At 53.2% G+C, this 19,228-nt stretch overlaps 1 protein-coding gene and 1 long non-coding RNA gene across 3 annotated transcripts in view; one reads left to right on the top strand and one right to left on the bottom strand.

The window, feature by feature from the left end:
* Tfeb (transcription factor EB) overlaps positions 1–19,228 on the top strand; it is a 52,492-nt gene that overhangs the window by 13,957 nt on the left and 19,307 nt on the right. The gene's annotated exons all lie outside the window — the stretch shown is intronic.
* Positions 12,228–15,585, bottom strand: LOC148119073 (uncharacterized). Of its 2 annotated transcripts, none has more exons than XR_015735428.1 (2): positions 15,024–15,585; positions 12,228–14,835 (listed from the first exon to the last, which is right to left on the bottom strand). It is a non-coding gene; the product is annotated as an uncharacterized LOC148119073 (long non-coding RNA). The 2 variants fall into 2 exon arrangements; XR_015735427.1 differs by having other exon boundaries at positions 12,228–14,805.

Raw genomic sequence — 19,228 nt, 5'->3', positions numbered from 1 at the left:
TAAAGAATAGGAGGGTGTGCACTGGGTTAGATATCCTGTATGCAAGAGAACTAAACATCTCTGGATTTTAGCATCCAAAGGGATCCTGGCATGAATCCCAAGAATCCCGAGGAATGGGAATGATGGTTCCATTTCTGAGGACAGGGAATGTATTTTTAATTAGGATCGATCAGTTTCCTTTCTTCCTTTCTGTTCAATGATGTAAGGGGTCTCTGATCAAAATGGGGGAGACCATTGCTGTGGTACTGGAGAGCTGCCAGTAAGTCTTGCTTGAATGGGAGGGGACCCCAAGTGGCAGTGCCTGCTGTGGGGGTACCCTCTTGCCAGCTGTGGTTCTGGACCTCGTGCCTAGTGCATCTGGCATAGGAGGAGGACTCTACCTCCTGCTGGAATTGGGAGGCCCTTGACTTTCAGCCACTCCTAGGGCAGTAGTTCTCAGGGGGGAGCAATTCACTGGCACATTTGTCAATGTCTAATGCCATTGGCTAGTGACACTACGAAGCATCCTATAAAGGACAAATTGTCCCACATCAGAAAATGGCCTGCCTGGTCCTAAGTCTCAGTAATATGGCCTCTGAGAAGTTACTTAAGTGCTTTGTGCCTCAGTTTCTCCATCTGAAAAACGGGAGTGATAGGATTGCTACCTCTCTCCTTAATGGGGTTGGGGAAGCAGTTCTTTAAGGACCCTAGGGCTACTTATGTTTCCCAGACAAGACTGGCTTTCTAGTGTGTCCCCCCCCCCCACAGTCCCTGTCCACTGAACCAGAGGCATCAGCTGGTGAACCTGGTGCTGTGGACCCTCCTGCAGGGAACCACCCTGAGGGCCCCAGGCTTTTGATGAAGACTGCAGAAATGTGGGGCTCCGTGGGAGCCCTGGGGCCCAGGAAGAACCCCTTCTGACTTTGTCCTTAGCTGGAGTCCAAGGTTGTGGGGGTGATAAAGAGGTACTAACGCTGTTCCTTATCTGAGGCCCCACTGCAGGTCCAGGGCAGCGCTGGGGCTCTGCACGTCCAGCCAGGCTTCTGCTCACCCTTCACATTCCTTGCTGTTTGCTGGCCCAGGGCAAGTCAGAGTCATAAGTCATAAGTCAGAGTCTGTCCTGGGCTCCCTCATCTCACTGGCCTCTGCCTTCTCCGGGAGTCCACTCTCCCCACAACACCTCTGGAATGTGCAGGAGAGAAGGGCCCAGTGAACTCTTCCATTCTGGGGTACAAGTGGCTTGCTAACCGCCTACCTGTGGGCACGGGGACCCACTGCCACTCCTTCACCATCTATCAGAGAGGCCTAGGAGCCAGAGAAATCACCTGTGTATAAGAATGGCTTTCCCACCAGGCTGAGTGCTTTGGCTCCCATCTGCCCAGAGCCTGACGGCTTTTGGGTCTCATTTCTAGAGGGGCAATATAGAGACCAAGGCCACAGACGTGTGGCTAGCTGGGAAGGTGCAGGAGAACTTTGGTATTCTCTGGGAGGTTTGTGTTGGCCATTGTCCCTCTGTGTCTCTCTCTGGGTGCCCTAGGCTGAGTTGGTGACTAAGAAAGGCTCTGTCTAGGACTGGAACCTGGGGTTGGGGAGGTTGGAGCCAGCCTGCCTGGGGAGGGGAAGAGGCTTCCGGCTGGAGCTTCCCTCTGCGCTGTGAGTAATCCTTGGCCACATTTGCAGCTCCCAGGGGATTGTGCAACTTCCTCTCACCGAGGTGCAGGGGGCTGGGTGAGAAGCAGCACTGGGGAAAATGAGGAAATGACTGGGGCTTGAGTGGGGGAGTGGAGCTGAGCACCCCAGGGGCCTCCTTTCAAGGGGCACCCTCTCCCAGGTCCTTGCAAGCGTGTGTGCCTGTGTATGACATTTCAGAGAGAAAACCCCCTCCGGTCGCTCTGACTCAGGGCTGTCTTTCACTGAGATGTTGTCTGGCCATGTAATGGGGACCAGCCTCTCCATCTTCGGCCTCAGCCTACTGGGCTGGGCTGGGCTGGGCTGAGGGCAGAAGGGGAGGAGGAGAGGGTCCAGTTAAGAGGGAGTGTGCCCAGAGCGCGGTGGGAAGCATGGGAAATTAGGAGCCAGCCCCAGTTGGGCATGCGGCTGCTGACTTCCCTAGACTTGTGTTTAGTCCTAGTTTATAGCTTATAGGTCACATAGATAGGATGTGTTAGTGGATGGCGATCCCGTTTCTGTTGGGTTAGGACCCTGGCCCTGCAGCCTTCTAGCTGGGTGATCCTGGCAGGTAGCTTGCTCACAGTGTGCCCCCCCCCGTGCCCATCTCTAAGATGGAGGTGACAGGTGTGGTCCCCGTCTCATGTGCTCATCGTGGACATTAAAGACAAGAGATCTCAGACGCAGAGCCTGGCACCCAGTAAGAGTCCTGCACCTGTTAGCATGTTTCCCCCAGCCAGTGTGTCTGTGCGTGTTGCAGAACACTGTCCAGCGGGTATTCTGGGGGTCTACATCAGACCTTGCCAATGCTCTACCATCCCAACCTTCAAGGTGATTTGTTTGTTTGTTTGTTTGTTTGTTTGTTTGTTTTTGAGACAGAGTGTCTCTGTAGCTTTGGAGCTTGTCCTGGAACTTGCTCTGTAGATCAGACTGGACTCAAATTCACAGAGATTCACCTGCCAAGGTGATTGATTATCTTCGATGGAGAGTGGTATATGAATCTGGCTGTACATTCTGGAAGGCCTGGGTTGGTTCTCCCTGAGTTATTTACCTGAGTATCTCCCTGAGCCTCAGTCTCTTCATACTGTGAAGATCCAACAGTTTCTACTTGTTACAGAGAAGGGAAGGACGAGGTCAGGTAGCATAGCAACAAGGGTAGCGGGCCACCTGCTAGACATGGAATTGTAGCTAATTAGACATGGAGGGCTCTTTTGAACTATGGACCAGGTCACTAATTAACTCATGAAATCAGTGCTATGGGTTCCATGAATAGTTTTTGCTGTTGTTAAGAAAAAGATTATGTATGTTCCTGTGTGAGTGTATACCACATGCGTGCAGGTGCATGTAGAGACCAGAAGACTGCGTCCCATCCTTACTAGGGCTGAGGTCTCAGATGGTTGTGAGCCACCTGATATAGGTGCTAAGAACCAAACTCAGGCCCTTTTAAAGGGCAGGAAGTACTCCTGACCACAGAGCCATCCCTCCAGCCCTCCATGAACATTTTTAAAAACTAAAAAGGAATAATAGAAAAGGGCTGTGGAAGCTGGGTGGTGGTGGCGGCACACGCCTTTAATCCCAGCACTTGGCAAGCAGAGGTAGGCAGAGTTTGAGGCCAGCCCGGTCTACAGAACGAGTGGCAGGACAGCCAGGGCTACATAGAGAAACATAAGGACATTTGAATTCCACATAAAAACCAGGAATGGCCACGCATGCCTGTAACTCCAGTGCTGGGAGTCAGAGACGGGGATTCCAAGAGCTTGCTCGTCAGTCAGGCTTGCTGTAACAGTGAACTTCAGTTGCGGCGAGAGACCCTGTATCATAAGACTGAGGGGGAGCGGGGCTGGAGAGATGGCTCAGCGGTTAAGAGCATTGACTGCTCTTCCAGAGGTGAGTTCAATTCTCAGCAACCATATGGTGGCTCACAACCATCTGTAATGAGATCTAGTGCCAACTTCTGTCTGCAGAGACACATGCAGGCAAACCATTGTATACATAATAAACAAATAAATCTTAAAAAAAAGAATGAGGAGGAGGGTAAATAGACCAGGGACCTGGTGTTCTCTTCTGGCATATGTATGTGCACACGTCTCTCTCTCTCTCTCTCTCTCTCTCTCTCTCTCTCTCTGTCACACACACACACACACACACACACGCAATAGAACAGAACTATTTGAGTGTGTTGCACAGGGCCAGTAGATCAGGAACTTCTGTTTTGGAAAGCACTTGGTTTTGTGTGTGCCTCCAAGGTCAAATGAAATACATCTTTCTGTGAGTCATGGTTAAAAACTTCAGGGCTGTTGCCTTAGAGACTCCCTCTCCTGTGCAGGGCATGTGCAGTACCTACTGATTACGAGGCCCAGCACTCCAGCCAGGCCGAGGTAGCCATCCTTAAAACCAGAGATGGCTTGGGGGATCAGGCTTCAGGGCCCAGTTCTTCACAAACACAAGCAGAGGGTGGAGGACAGGGGTAGGGAGAGGAGACAGTTTCTAGCATGGTTGGTTGTGTGGTCTAGGGGGTTAGACAGCCTCTAGAGAGGCAGTTCCTTATTGGTGGAGGTTGCATGCTAGGTGGGCATCGTCCGGGGACATGAGGAAGGGCTGTTTCTATCACTCCCAGATGGTGGGATAGTGTTGAGCAGTCATGACTGCAATGTCCCCCTCCCTGCTTGCAGTAACTGGGGAGAAACAGAGGGTTTCGCCTTTTTCCCTCTTGCTGTGCTTCTGTAACCTCCTGAACTTTGTTTTGCCCTTTCTGCCCCAGCTGGCTCCAGTGAGCCTAGTCTGTGACTTGCTCTAGGAACCCAAAGCCTTTTCATTTCTTAAAGCCTAACCTTGGCAAGTACTTGGCCCATTCTGGGCCTCAGTGTCTCGTTTGTAGAGTGGGCGTCCTAACCCACTGACAGCCTGCTAGGACAGTGCCCCTGCCCATCTCGTGACTTCAGCACTGATAAACGGATGGCAGGAAGTGTGGGAGCTCAGAGTGGGTTACTCTTGTGGTCTCTCAGGCTGGGATGGCAGAGGAAGGTCATGAGGACATCAGCTGCCTGTCTGGAGAATCCCCCTTCCTTCCCACCCTGTGACTGAGGGCAGTAGGAGGAGCTGTGGGGAGATCCCTGGTCATGTCGGGCTATCCCTGGCTTTGAGGGGAGGAGGTTTGCTCAGGTCCCAGGGGGCAAGACCAGGTCTGGCAACCCCCAGCCTCTGGAGTACTCCTTTCATTGAGCTCCCAAGGAGCCCCAGCTTGAGGTTTATGTTGCCAGGGAGGGTTGGTGGCCAAAGTAGCCTCCAATTTCCAGAAAGCTGTGGGCAGTTTTCTGTCTGCTGCGCGCCGAGCCCAGAGACTCGGGCATGAGTCCCATAGCAGTGTGGTGTTTGATGAAAAGCTGCCTGTATTGAGTCCCTGCTGCTTGATTGTGAACTAAGGGCTGCAGAGTTCTCTGTTCATATGGTCCTGGACTCTGTCACACGATTGATCCTGTCCTTGCCCCTCTAGGTAGGGAATCAAAGTCCCCAAGTGGCTAAGAAGGAGGTCTCTGTGGCAGAAGAGCTAGCCTACTATAGTCCACAGGACTGCTAGAACTTTCCAGTGATAGTAACTGCCCTTGGTTTGGGTTCACTTCAAATTCTCGTGGCTCCCGTTGACCTCTCTACAAAGTCCTCGAATTGATAAGCCCGAGTCTCCCAGGCGTTTTTTCCCAGGACAGTTTCTGTCAATGGCTTTGGTGGCCAAGCAGGTATGGAAGGTGGAATTTGAAAAGTGCAATATGGGTGGTGGAAGATGGGAAGTGCCCTCAAAGGGGGCGGAATCTCAATATAACAAGAAAATGTTACCCTGCCCTCGGGGTACGCCGCACAGAACAGCGGTTCAGTGACTTATGATGTCTTATATTTTCAAAATAGCAAGATCAAATTTTTAAATGTTATCACCACCATCAATGATAAATATTTGAGGTGTCAGACATGTTAATTAGCTTGGTTTAATTATTCTACATTGTGTGACTATATTATAATACCAATTGTATCTATAAATATATATGCCAGTTATTTATCTTTTTTTGTATGTATGTGTGAGTGCTTGCAACGTGCCTGTGCTCCATATGCATTCATGGCACCCACAGAGGACTGAGGAGGCCATCAGATCCCCTGGAGCTTCAGTCACCAGTGCTTGTGACCAAACCCAGGTCCTCTGCAAGAGCAGACAGTGCTCTTAACTGCTGAGCCATCTCCCCAGCCCCTATACAGCAAAATAAGAGAGCTGGGCAGAGTGGTACGTGTCTTCAGTTCAGAGCTGGGGAGACAGAGGTGGGTGGATCTCTGGGTTCAGAGCCATCGTGGTCTATAAAGCAAGTTCTAGGACAGTCGGGGCTACCCAGAGGAACCCTGTCTTTTTGTTTTGTTTTGTTTTTTGAGACAGGGTTTCTCTGTGTAGCTTTGGAACCTGCCCTGGTACTAGCTCTGTAGAGCAGGCTGGCCTTGAACTCACATAGATCCTCCTGCCTCTGCTTCCCAAGTGCTGGGATTAAAGGCATGCACCACTACCGCCTGACAAGAAAGCCTGTCTTGAAAAAACAAACAAAAAAACAAAAAGGCAAAAAATGAGGACTGTGGTGTAGCTTAGTGGTGAAGTGTTTACATAGTGTACAAAGTGGGGCCAGTTCTTTGCTGGGCTTGTTAGAGCCTTTGATAGACTAATATTCATTTAAAATTAATTTTGCATGTGTATATGTATGAACATGTATGTGGTGTGTGTGTGTGTGTGTGTGTATTTCCTTGAGACAGGCCTTCTAACTGAACCTGGGGTAGACAGGTCCAGCAAGCCTCAGTGCCCTGCTCCTGCTCCCTACACAGTACTGGGTTACAGACATCCACATCTGGCTTTTGTATGCTTTTTTTTCCCCCTGGGGATTTGAACTCAGGACCTTCTGCTTTTATAGGACAGTTACCTGCTGAGTCATCCCTCAGCCCTTCTAATCCTCCTTCTGTCTCTCTGTTGTGCCTCATGGCGTTGAAGTCCTGATGGACCTGGAATGAGGCTGTGACATCCCTAAGGCTGGACCAGGTGCTCCAACTTGATGACCAACACTGGGACCCTGTCCCTCTTCTTCCGTCCTCTTCCTGGACTGGCTTGTGCACCAAGAGCTCTGACCCCCTTTTTCCAGCCCCCATCCTTAGGTCCCAGCATGAGAATGTCTTGTGTGCCTAACATGTGGTTCCTGGGAGACACTTCAAAGGCTGGTGCATGGCGCTATGGCTTTGTCTTGCCCTTCTGTTCTCTGGGGCTAGGGCTCCGCTCTGTGAAATAAAACCCTCACCCTCTCTTGCTGCTTGTTGCATTGCTGTGGAGAGGAGTTCCTGCGGTAGAATGTGTGTGTCGCGAAGTCCCCAGATTCCAGCTACAGACGTGCACAGATGAGACGAGCCTGTGATTTCTGGAGGAGACCCCAGCCATGGGGTCCAATTGGCTAAGACCCCTCTGCGTTCACCTGCTGTGTGATATCGGTCCTGTGTGATACTGCTGCCCTCTCTGGTCTCTGCCCACCTCTGGAAAGAGCCAGTCTGGCCAGCTCTGGAGACCCATTGCACAGGTAAGCAGAGGTAGCAGCCAGGGGCATGGTCATCTTCCTCATGCCCTGCTGAGAACTGGTGTTAAGGAAAGAAACATGCCTTAGTGCCTCAGTTTACCTCTGCATTGGGCATATCTGAAGCTCTCATGCCTGTTATCCCTACCTTCGTGCAGGGCACTGGAGACGACCTGTGCTGTGGGTGTGTAGGCACACCTTGCCTGGCTGTGCAGGTGCAGAGACAGGGCTCCTCTGTGGGTGACAAGGGGCCCAGTGACGGGCTGGGAAGGGCAGGAGGTGGTGCTTCTCTGGCAGAGTTCTTTCCCGGAGGCTGTTTGCCTGCTTGTTCTTAGCTGTGACTCACTATGGAGTCTATTTTTAGTTCTGGTTCCAAGTGTTGCCAGCATGTGGTGCACGGCGACCCCTGTGGCTGCCTCTGGGGGCTGCGGAGAGCTGGGGCAGCCTCCTATATCACCCCTGTCACCACTTGAAGCTGGGTGTGTGGTAGGTGTCATGTTTGTGCTCCGGTGTTGCTTTCTCTTGTCATTTTATCCTGCCCCAGTGCTGTGGGTGGGGGTAGTGTGGGGGCAGAGGCTGAAGGTCAGCGAATAGACTTCTCTCAGTAGCCATCAGTAGGTCCAGTTGGCCTTTGACCCCCTGCAGACAAGGAACTCAGAAAAGGGAAGCAGGCCCCACACCAGGATGAAATGGGGCGGTCAAGGAGGAGGCCTGAGGTAATGACAGGGAGATGTAGATGATACTGAGGGGCTGAGGGGGAGGCTCTCTCAGTTTCCCTCCTTGTTGGATGACTCCTGGGATCGGCTATAGCAGGCTTAGTGATAGTGCTGGCGTTGGCACAGCAGCAGCCATGAGGAGTTAAGAGCACAAAGGTGGCTTGGAATCTGGGCGTATTCCCCACATTATTGCACATGCAAGATGCAGGCTGTACTGCCTGGTCACACGCACGGGTGTGCATGGGGCTAAAGCCGGGGCTGTTAGGGAGATGGCTCTGGCAGCTTTGGAACTGTGGAAAAGACGCTGGCATTTGGAGCCAGGGGCCTAGTCCCCTATGGACTCCATGGTACACACGCCTCACCTGTTTCCTCTGGCCAGATGAGGAGCCAGAGAAAATAAACAAACCAATCCTTAAAATAAACAAATCAGTATTGATTCATTTCTTATAGTGTGTATATTATTCCTTGGAAATTTCATCCATGGTGTCTTGTTCACGCACCCCCATACTTCCCAAAGCTCTGATCTTGAGAACATGGAGGGACCTTGTGACTATCTAGGGTAGAGGTGACCCTCCCTTCTCCCCATCCATTGCTTTAGTCTAAGGGCTCCATGTGTGTTGTTTGGAAATGAGGTTCTGCTGCTTCAGTGGGCCTGGAGCTCTTAGTGGGTGACTGCCCACGTCGCTGTCCTCTGTCCCTCATTGATGACTCCAAAGGCACGGACCCTTTGGTGCTGAGTGTCCCTCAGTGTGGGACACAGATGAGCTGCTCTGGGGTAGCTGTTCTTCCACACTGGGCGACCTTGAAGACAGGGGTTATTCTGAGTCGGCTCTTACAGGTGGATGACCCTGGATGCAGAGGCCCCTACTATGCAGAGGTCCCCATACCCTGCACAGAAAGCTACCAAATGGCCCCAGCATGACAGACAGCCCAGGAAAGTGGGAATGGCATAGTGACCTGTCTCTCCACCTCCCTCTTCCTGCCCCTTTCTGATTCCCTGTCTACTGCTCTGTCGAACTAACCTTGTGCTAGCCCAGCCCTGGGTGCCAGACTCCATCATAACCTTGAATGTAGGCTCCTCCCAGCCTTCTGCTCCTCTGTGAGAGTGAAGGGTCGGTCTCCACAAGGTTCCCTGACCTCATAGTCTCTGTTCTCAGGGCACAGGAGCAATCGCTCAGGGTAAAGATGGTGTGGTGCAAATGCACACACACTCACACACACACTCTCACACACAGACACACACACACTGCTCCGAGACAGTACTGTGTGAGGCTGATGGGATGCCTGTAGCCTGTTGTCACTTGATTAGGGAGATGGAGGTCTTTGGCCATCAGGAGATGAGTGACCATCCATCTGTGTCTGACAGACAAAGGTTGTCACTGTGACATTTGTGTGTGACCTTTGGGGAGTGTGGGCCGAAGCCTTTGGGGCCCCGCATTTGTGTGAAGGAGTGTGTGAAACCTGTTGCAGAGCCCCAGAGGAGCAAGGGCAGTGAGCTCCTGTCACCAGGTGCTTCCCCGGGCTCAGGAGAATGGAAAGTGGCTTCAGCAAAGGGGCCTCAGCCTGAGAACTAGTGGCTTGTTCTCAGGCCCTTTTCCCGGGCCTTCAGGTGCGCTATTCTCTCTCCTGCCTGCTCAGCCCTGGCTTGTTCCTGGGGGAAATGGCTGCCTTTTCCTGCGGTCCAATGTCCTTAGTGCTTCAGCCTGTGGCTAAAGGAGATAACGTGGGGACCAGGAGGCATCGAGCCCCAGAATCCAGACCAGGCAACCCCTGCTCCCGAGGGAAGTTTCTGTCCAGTTCCAGTCTGGGACACTGTGGTCAACACCTGATACCAACTGAGTGGTTTTCCAGCTTGAGACCTGCCAGGGAGGGGAGCAGGCAGCTGAACCTGCCCAACGCCTGCTCGACACCCTGGATGCAGCCAGCTAGTGACTCATTCCCCCAGGGAGGGTGCCAGCAACTCTCCAGGGGCACCCTACGGGTATTTGTACAGGCTGGGTGACCAGAAGTCCTGGGTGTCTCAGAAAACTTGTCCAGATGGGGTCCACACCTGAGCAAGTGTAGAGACAGCAGTAAGGTCCTCCGGACGGGACCAGGCCACTCTCTTGTCTCTCTGATTACTGGAGAGGCTGCAATCCCAGGAATGCACTGTTTCCTTATGTAAGAGCTCCAAAATCCCTCACAAGGGAGCAGGTAGCCAGCCGGTAGACTCAGGACCCTGTTCCTAGTGCCTGCCCCTGGCCTGTCCCTTCTTCTCCCTGGACTGAGGGTAGGAAGTACTTGCTTACCCCTGCAGCCCCTGCTCCAGCCCTGCTGCCTGGGACGGGTGGGAGGCTCTCTCCAGGGAAATGAATTCTTGGCTTGAACCCAGATGCTGGCCTGCCCAGCTCTACTCCAGAGTAATGCTGGGTGCACACACAGCCCCATTGTGTGCCTGGGCCTCAGGCCTGCGTCATGGGCCTGGCACCGGCGCTATCAACAGCAGTGGCTCCCTAGTCTCTTCTGCAGCTCCCACAGGGGCCTGAGCCCTCAAACTCCAGTGAGGGGGTGGGGGACTGGTGGTCAGGAGAGTCCTGGGGCAGAGGCAGGAGTGCTCAGATGCTTAACCACTAGCCCCCCCCTCCAGGCTGACCTTCTGAAATTGCATGACTCCAGCTCTTCAGAGCCAAGCCGGGAAAGCAAGGCAAACAGCATATTCTGGGTTGTAAGGGGGCCCGATACGTGAGGATCTGGAACCATGTCTTTGTAAAGTGAGGTAAATAACAATCAAGGATTGGTTGGTTGGTGGGGAGAGCAAGCCTCCAAAGCTGGAGAGCAGGTTCTGCCTCAGTTTCCCCACTCTAGCTGTATAGAGGTGAGGTGTGACTGAGACGGGGCCTAGAATTTTCTCCTGAGTGCCATAGACTGGCTCTGAGCCCCCTCGCAGGCCTTGGTTCCACTGGGAAGCAGGACATTCTGCCTCTAGATGCTTCTATTCTGAGAGCCTGGCCTGAGTCTCTCTACCTCCTCAGGTTTCTAGCCTCAGGGGGCCTCTGCAGCAAAGGAGCACGAAGAACCCCACTTCTGCCTTGTGCCCAAGTCCAAAGGCCAAGGGGAGAGTCCCTAGACGTGCCCTCTGTGAGCCTCCCTGCTTTTCATGGTTGGACTTACTTCAGGAGCCCTGTTTCCCACAGCCCACTTTCCTAGCTACGCTGTCCACCCTGGGCGTGAGGCCTGAGTCCTCCTTCAGTGCCTTAGCAAAGGGACAGGGCATTCTCAGTGGCTATGGGACTGTGACATGCCAGGGCTGGCACATGGGGACAGGTGGTGATGACAGCTGGAGAAGGGACACACAGGCTGCCTCCCCCTGCAGTTCCTGCCTCCATGCTGCCCAGGCTTCTCACTCTGTACCCTTCCCAGCACCCTGCCCTCATGACCTCGCCCCCAGGAGACAGGAGCGGATGTAACAAGCCCTCAGTGTATGAGGATGACAGGCATGGCCCGGCGTGGCACCGGTTACCTGCTGTCTGGAGGATTATAGGAGGTCCCAAAGAGAGAAACCCAGCACAGGCCTTGGGAAGTGTACGAACCAGGAAGCTGGACAGGAAACTAGAGATTTGGGCCAGCAGTTAGGAGTACTTTCTGGTCTTGCAGAGGACCCAGGTTCAATTCCCAACATGCACATGGTAGCTCACAGCTACCTATCCTAAATCTAGGGAATCTGACACCCTCTTCTGATGCCTGCAAGCTTTGGGCACACATTTGGTACACATACATGCACACAGGCAGAAGACACAGACGAAGTAAAAGAGGATTGAAGAACTGGACAGGAACTTCTCAGTGACTCGGTTTCCCCGTGGAGTTCCTTACTCCCTAGTCTTATTGAGAAGGTCCCACGAAGACGCACATGAGAGCCCCAGCAAGTGGTGAAGTGATGTTTGCAGGGGTAAGGAGTAGGAGCAATAGTACTGCGATCAGAGCTGCCTCGTCAGGTCAAGGCTGGGGAAACTTGGCGCCCTGAGTTTAACCCTCGGAACAATGAGAGAAGAGAAGTGGCTGGAAAGTTCTCTGACTGCTGCACCAGTGCTGTGGCATGTATGCATGGGTGTGTTCCCACGCAACAAAGAAAACAAAAACATACTGTGTGCATCCATCTATTCATCCATTATATCCACCTGTTGTATGTATAGTTATCTCTATAGATTCTGTCAATCTACCCATCTATCTGTTCGGCTTATCTATGTATCCGTTCATCGTCCACATGTCCATCCATCCACCCACTTGTTCTGTCTATGAATGAGTGGTATTCATTTCTCAAGGTTTATTGAACACTCAGTCTGCCAGATGCTGGGTTATATGCTTTACCCTTGGTCCAGGATGGAGGTTATTTCATTTTAGGGACCAGGAACCAGAAACACCATCAAATGAGATAAATTCATGAAACTCTCACAGCCAGTAAGTGGGATTCAACCCTCTCTGCTTCAGAACACATACACTTTCTAAAAAGTGATTAACATTGTTATTTTATGTATGTGAGTGTTTGCTTGCTTGTGTGTCTGTGTACCATGTGTGTGCCTCGTGCTCACAGGCCAGAAGAGGGCTTCGGATTCCATGGAACCAGAGTTACAAATGGTTGTGAACTGTCATGTAGGTGCCGGGAACAAGACCTGGGTCCTCTGCAAGAGCAACCATTGTTCCAAACTGTTAAGCCGGCTCTCCAGCCTCAAAGCACGCGCTCTTGATGTGAATCAGATGGTGTCCCAAGTGTCCCCTCCTGAGTTCTAAACACAAAGGCAGCATTAGCAAATGAGCGTCCGACTAAGGTCCTAAAGCATAGCGTTGAGTTCTGGAGTTCTACCCTAGACGCACCCTGCAGGTGGGAGGCAGTGCCTGGTTTCCCAGGAACCTAATGTCACCATCACTGCCTTCGACATGCAGTGTTCTTCTGCATGTTAGCATGTCTGCTAAGCCCCGTTTCTTCCCTCCACCCTTACAACTCAGCTTCTAGGCACATTCTTACTGCCCATAGGTCAGGGTGTTCTAGGTACACATGTGGCCATTGCATCTGGCTCTGGCAGTCTTTCCCAGTGACTGACACTTATATTCCTGCTTCTCGGGTCCCCTCGGGGAAGTCAGCTCCTGTCACTGGCTCACCCACAGCTGGCCCTTCTAAGCTTAAGAGCTAGCATCTCCGTTTCAGGCCAGATTCCTACTGGCGGACGAAGAATGTAGCTTTAAATAGTTTATTTGGGAGGTCTCCCAGGGACTGCCTGGAAAAGTAGGGTCCAGAAGTCCTGGAAGGGCAGGGAGCTGATAAGGTGCAGGTTATGAAGTGTGCTCTTGGCTCCCTCTCATAGGCGGGAGTCTTAGGTCATGCTCTGAGGTTACCCAGGGATGGCTCAGGAATGTGGGGTCACTGGGCCAGATGTTAATGCCATCACCTCTGGCTGCATATGATAGTGGATTGCTTAGGGCCACACATGGCCAGGGGATATGGCCCTCGGCAGCTTCTGCTGGACTCACCCAGCCCAGCCAGGTGGTCGGGCCAGCTCCATTTGGCCTGTGTCCAAGGTAGTCCCTTAACCCTGGGCCAGTCACCCTGCTGTAGTCAGTGTCTAACAGAGTCAGTGTCTAACAGAGATGGAGAACCTACAAGGTCCCATGAACTGAAAGAGGAAGCTGGCAGGATCTTCCTTTGCGAACAAATATGTGTTTACTCCATTCCTGACACTGGCTTGTTCTTTCCTAGTCTCACCAAGCGAGAGAGCCCTGGGTGTTCTATTTACACCTAGAAAGATGTGTGGCTATGCTAGGTGGCACATAACCTGCAGCCGACAGTCCCCCTTAAAGAGAAAAGGATGACAGTTATTTTGCTTTTTAAGGTAGGGTCTCTCTATGTAGCCCTGGCTATCCTGGAACTCACTATTGTAGCTCAGGTTGACCTCGAACTCGCTTCTGGAGTGCTGGGATTTTAGGCATGTGACACCACACCCACTAGCAGTCCCTTCCAACTTCCTGAGATGGCTGCAGCGGCCATTCTTCCTTTCTTTTACTGCCCCTGCCTCTTCTGCGGGGCCATGGCTACCTTTGATGGCCCGTTAGTCAGTGGAGAGTGGAGCCTTCTGGTGCCCCTCCCTTTGTGTGTCCAGCGGAACAAGATGCAGTCTGTGAAACATGGTGCGGGGGAGGGGGGGATTGGTTTTGCAGAGTCAGCCCTGGTCATTCCTAGTCCACTTGGAGGAGAAGGGTCCCATCTCTGGTTCACCTCTGGCTCCTCTAGCCCTGCCAGTCTTGTGTTATGGCTTCCTCCTTGTTGGGCCAGGTAGAGAGAGCTGAAAGAAGGCGTGGCGGTTGGGGGTGTGGCTCAGCTGGTAGAGTGCTTGTCTAGCACGCAGAAAACTCTGTGTGAGGTCCCCAGCCTGTCACCCAAGCCCTTGGGATGTGGAGGTCAAGGTCATCCTCAGCTCTGTAGTGAGTTTGAAGGTAGTGTGGCCGCGTGAGAGGCCCAGTGAGCAAGCCCCAGTATGAAGCTGGTGAAGGGCTGGGACAGGGCAGGCGCACCGCACGGATTTCTCCCTCGCTGTCACCTGCAGCTCTTCTCTTTTGATGTTTGGTCACGGTTTGCATGTCTTGGTGGTGGTATCGGGCACATGCCTGTCACTGTGGGCCACCCCCTCAGCGCTGACACTGTTTACTTGGGGTGTCTCTTCCCCGTGACCGCTGCACTTCTCCTTACTCACTGATACAGGTGGCCATGCTCGGTCCAGGCCCAACTGAGCTGCTGCTCAGGAACCTTAAGTTGGGCCTGTGCTGGGTGCTGCTTTCTGGTTTGGTTGGTTTGGGCTCAAGCATGTTCCATCTGTGGTGAATCTGCTGCTGGAGTCCTGTAGGCAGAAGTGTGACAGTTCAAAGTCCTGGAGGAGGCAGAAGGACAGGGGAGAACGATAGTTACGGGGAGGAGGGGGTGGCAGGATGCTGCCCCCACCCAAACATGTGGTCAGGGTTCTTCTCTGCCGCCTAGGAAGCGCAAAAGGCTGGTGTTTGAGGACCAGCAAAAGGTAGAAGTGGCTGGGGGGAAAAGACTTCCATGTTCCTCTCATACCTGCATGTGGCCCCAAGGGAGAGCTGCAGGTGGCTGGCCAGGAGAGGCTGATCTGGGAGGGTCCTTTCACCTCAGTAGAGGAGAGGGTGGCTTTCAGGGCAAGTGTCCTCTGGCTTCCTGGTTGGCGGGCTGGAGAGGTCAGAGTGTTCAGGCAGTGCAGGTGTAAGGCAGCTGACATTCCTGGAGATATCCAGGTGGGCTAGCTGAGACTAGCACCCTGGCAAGGGAGCCCCCGCTCCCGGCTTTGGTGCCCTGTTGACTCTTCTTGGAGCCAGCTCACTCTTGTGTAGGGCAGGAGAAGAGGGTGTGGAGCCAGGGAGAAAGAAAGGCCCCGCTGCTGAGGGTTCTGAACCACTGCTTGTGGTCGCCCAGTGGCCTCAGTCCATGCTGGCCACCCTCTCCTGCCCCCACCAGGCGTGAGTCAGATCGAAAGCAGAAGCAGCCAGACACTGTGCCGGGTGAAGCGAGGCAGAACCAACTGTGCTATTTTGGAACCTGGTTAATTCCCCCCTCCAGCGCCACCACCTCCTTTTTCTCAGAGCTCCTGTCCTTTCCTGGTCCTCCGCAGGGGACAGTCTGGATGGTACTTGATTTTCCCTGGTTTGCATGGGGGTGGTGTTAAAAATTCTCCTGTCCGAACTCCCTTGCTGGCTAAGTAAGAGGGGCTGGCTTCTAGGGGGACTAGTCCTTGGGTGGGTGCTGGGGCAGAGCGCCCCCTCCTGGCGGGAGCTGGCAAAGGCTGATGACCCTGCCCTGCCCTGCCCTGCCTTGCCCTGCATCTTTCACCAACTCTCAGGCCAGCTGTCAGCTGTCACTCCCAGGGTGGGAGCTGACTAGAACTTCAGGTGGGAGCCTGTCCCAGAAGTCAATCTCAGAGGGGTGGGGGTGGGGATTTCCAGACCCAGAGGGAAGATATTTTAGGGTCACAGGCCTTTTCATAACCTGTGAAATCACTCTCTGAAACAGTCCTAACTGACCCCCGTAAGTGGCTTTTTTTTTTATTAGGAATGGTAGGCCTGTGCAGGGCTCTGGTCCCATCCTTTGGGGTTTCTGTAGGGTCCACATGGCTTAGGTGTCCCTGAAGTCCAGCCTGCAGTGGTGGATGAGGTCAGTGGGGTGTGGGAGGGGGTGCTGATGGTGGGGGTGCTGGAGGTGAGAGCGGTCACCTGTCCATGGATAGAGCGGACAATGGCCTCTCCTGAGCCTGTGTAGCTGGAGGCAGGTATGATTGCCACTGTCGTGTGTGTGTGTGTGTGTGTGTGTGTGTGTGTACTTGGGAAGCCATACAGTAAGGACTGAGCATGGCTGCCTGTCAGGGGACCCTGAGGTGACAGTGCCTGGCATGATGCCTCTCTGTCTCTTGAGAGTGAGGCTCCATCAAGCTGGTCGCCAGTAAGAACGTGGGTCCTTGTCCATCTTGGGTGAGTGGGAGTGGTGTGTGGCAGATGGTAGAGGGTGAAAGCGTTGTGGAGGCAAGAGAGACTCCTTGACCTGCTGTGTGCGCGTGTATGAGGGTCTTAGTGTCCTGAGGCTCCGTGTATCTGAGAGTCCTCTGTCTCAGAATCATTCTGCCTTTGGTGTGTGTGTGTGTGTGTGTGCGCGCGCGCGCGCGCGTGCTTGTGACAGGGAGTATCTGTGGATGCAGTGGTCTGTATGAACGGTTTCTTCACGTGGTTCGTCCTAACTGAGCCTCAGGACCTTCTCAACTGCTCTTCTGCTGTCCCCTGAACACTGGGTGTGGGCGCCTCATGCGCTGGGCCTAGCCATGGATGAAGCAGTCAGCCACCCACGCTCCAGCCTACATTTTGGCTCAAGTTCATAGTGGAGATTATTCCTGTCCTGTACCCTTCTAGGGGCTGGACCACCCGGGTCTGATCTCCTTCTTGTCACCAGTTTTCACCCTTGAAATCAGGTGACCAAATCCTCAGAGGTCAGCGTGTAAAGTCTCTTGGTTTACTGCTGCCCAGAGCCGGGAGACTTGCTACAGTGCATCTTCAGTCTCTGGCAGTCTGGGCCAAGCACTGCCCTTCCAACCTGTGCTCAGGAGTGTGAGGGCTGTGGGCCGTGGCGTGTGTGTGTGAGGGGGGGGGATTTCATGTAGCCCAGGCCACCCTTGAACTTACTTGTGGATGACCTTGAATTCCCCATCCTCCTCCCTTCACTTCCCGAGTGCTGGGGTTCCAGGCATGCACTATCACTCCCTTCAGATCCTGTGCTGAGGGACAAGGACATCACAGGCCCCTAGCTAGAGCTGGATTCCAGTTGGTGGACAGGCAGGGAGCTGACGCTCTCACAGACATATCACCCCTCATCCGCTCCAAGGAAGACAGCTTTGTTGCCATCTATTTACAGATAGGGAAACTGAGGCTCCAGGAGGTTATGTGCCTGCCTGCGATCACACAGCTTTGAAGGGAGGGCCCAGAACACATGTACACTCCACTGAACCTCAGGACCCAAGTAGATCTCACTACATCCGGATTCTCATGCAACTGTCGGGGCCTGCAGTGCGGAGGTGTGGTCCTTGGTGGGACCACGGCCTCTGGTGGGAAGGAGGGAGAGAGGAGCACAGTTCTGGAGAGAGAGGGCTGCTGTCCTGCTCCCACCCGCTTCTGTGTGCACCTCCCGGACAGACGTCTGGGCAGCACATGTGCTGGGGCAGCAGCTGGGTGTGTGGGCTCAGAGAGCGATGCTCCATGGCCTACCTGCTGTGTGATCTCAGGCATGCCTCTTCTGTAAACTGGGGTGTGTCAGTGCCCCATCACAGGTTGGTGGGGTTGTTTGGAGGACTAAGTCAGCAGTATGCAGCAACCCAGAATGATGCTTTGTGTGTCATTAACTCTCAGTGAGAGAAGTGATTGACATGCCAAGCTGTGTCTGTTCAGGGGTGTTTTCCCCTTCCGGTTCCGTGCCTTGTTTATTTGTTTGTTATTACAGGCAGAACCTGGCTGTTGCAGTGAGGAGGCTGTTTCCAAAGGACTCATGCAAAAGTATGAGGAAGTAGTGGGGGGCAGCAGAGGCTGGGATGAGGGTTATGACTGCAGACCCTTCCTACTGCAGGAGGAGCCAGGCCAGGGGTGCTCAGTGAATCCCTACCAAACTCAGGGAGTGTGACAGGGTGACAGTGACCCTGAGGGCTGTTAGTAGACCAGGAAGATAGAGGGCGGCCTGTATAGAGTTAGGCCTTGGACCCAGAGCCAGAAGTTGCTATGAATTTGACAAGGAGCTTTTCCGGCCCTAAGAAAGGGTTCTAAGAGGCTGGGTTCGGACAGGCAGCTTGGCTCCTAAGACCCTTACAGTTCTAGAGAAGAGCTTCTAGAACCTCAGGAAGTAGCAGTGGAATGTAGCCCCTTACAGTTCTAGAGAAGAGCTTCTAGAACCTCAGGAAGTAGCAGTGGAATGTAGCCCCTTACAGTTCTAGAGAAGAGCTTCTAGAACCTCAGGAAGTAGCAGTGGAATGTAGCCCCTTACAGTTCTAGAGAAGAGCTTCTAGAACCTCAGGAAGTAGCAGTGGAATGTAGCCCCTTACAGTTCTAGAGAAGAGCTTCTAGAACCTCAGGAAGTAGCAGTGGAATGTAGCCCCTTACAGTTCTAGAGAAGAGCTTCTAGAACCTCAGGAAGTAGCAGTGGAATGTAGCCCCTTACAGTTCTAGAGAAGAGCTTCTAGAACCTCAGGAAGTAGCAGTGGAATGTAGCCCCGACTCTGTCTAAGCCCAGCAGCCCTACCCAGCATTCATACCAGACCTAGCCTTGAGTGCATCCATGCTGTCTGAATTTTCTCTACGCCAGACCAGGCTGGAAGGAGTCTATGAGGGGTCCATGAGCTTCATACAGGGAGCCGAGGCCCAGAGAGCAGGGTTCACCTATCCACTGTGCATCTTCCACGCTACGCTGGCCTTGGGTGAGCTGGAGCCTTTGTAACTTGCCATTGTGAACACAGTTGCTTCTCGCTGCAGGGGAGGCACAGGTGGCTGAGTTGGCACAGACAGGGCATTGGTACCTGTGGTCTTGGTTTTGGAGTCCCCCTCATCTTCCCTCAGACGCCTTTCCTGTTGAGAGCCGAACTCCCTCACCTCTCGCATCAGGCTCCTGTCCTGTGTTGGGCATCAACTCTCTGACTTGTGTGATCGTAGTCTGCCTGACACTTTGGTGTGCTTCCCCAGACATTAATGGCCTGAGACCCACATAGATAGTCCCCAAGTCCTGGT

Source organism: Myodes glareolus, chromosome 18, assembly GCF_982192425.1.
Source record: "Myodes glareolus chromosome 18, mMyoGla1.1, whole genome shotgun sequence".
NCBI classification, from domain to species: Eukaryota; Metazoa; Chordata; class Mammalia; order Rodentia; family Cricetidae; genus Myodes; species Myodes glareolus.
This window is presented reverse-complemented; position numbering and strand designations above follow the sequence as displayed.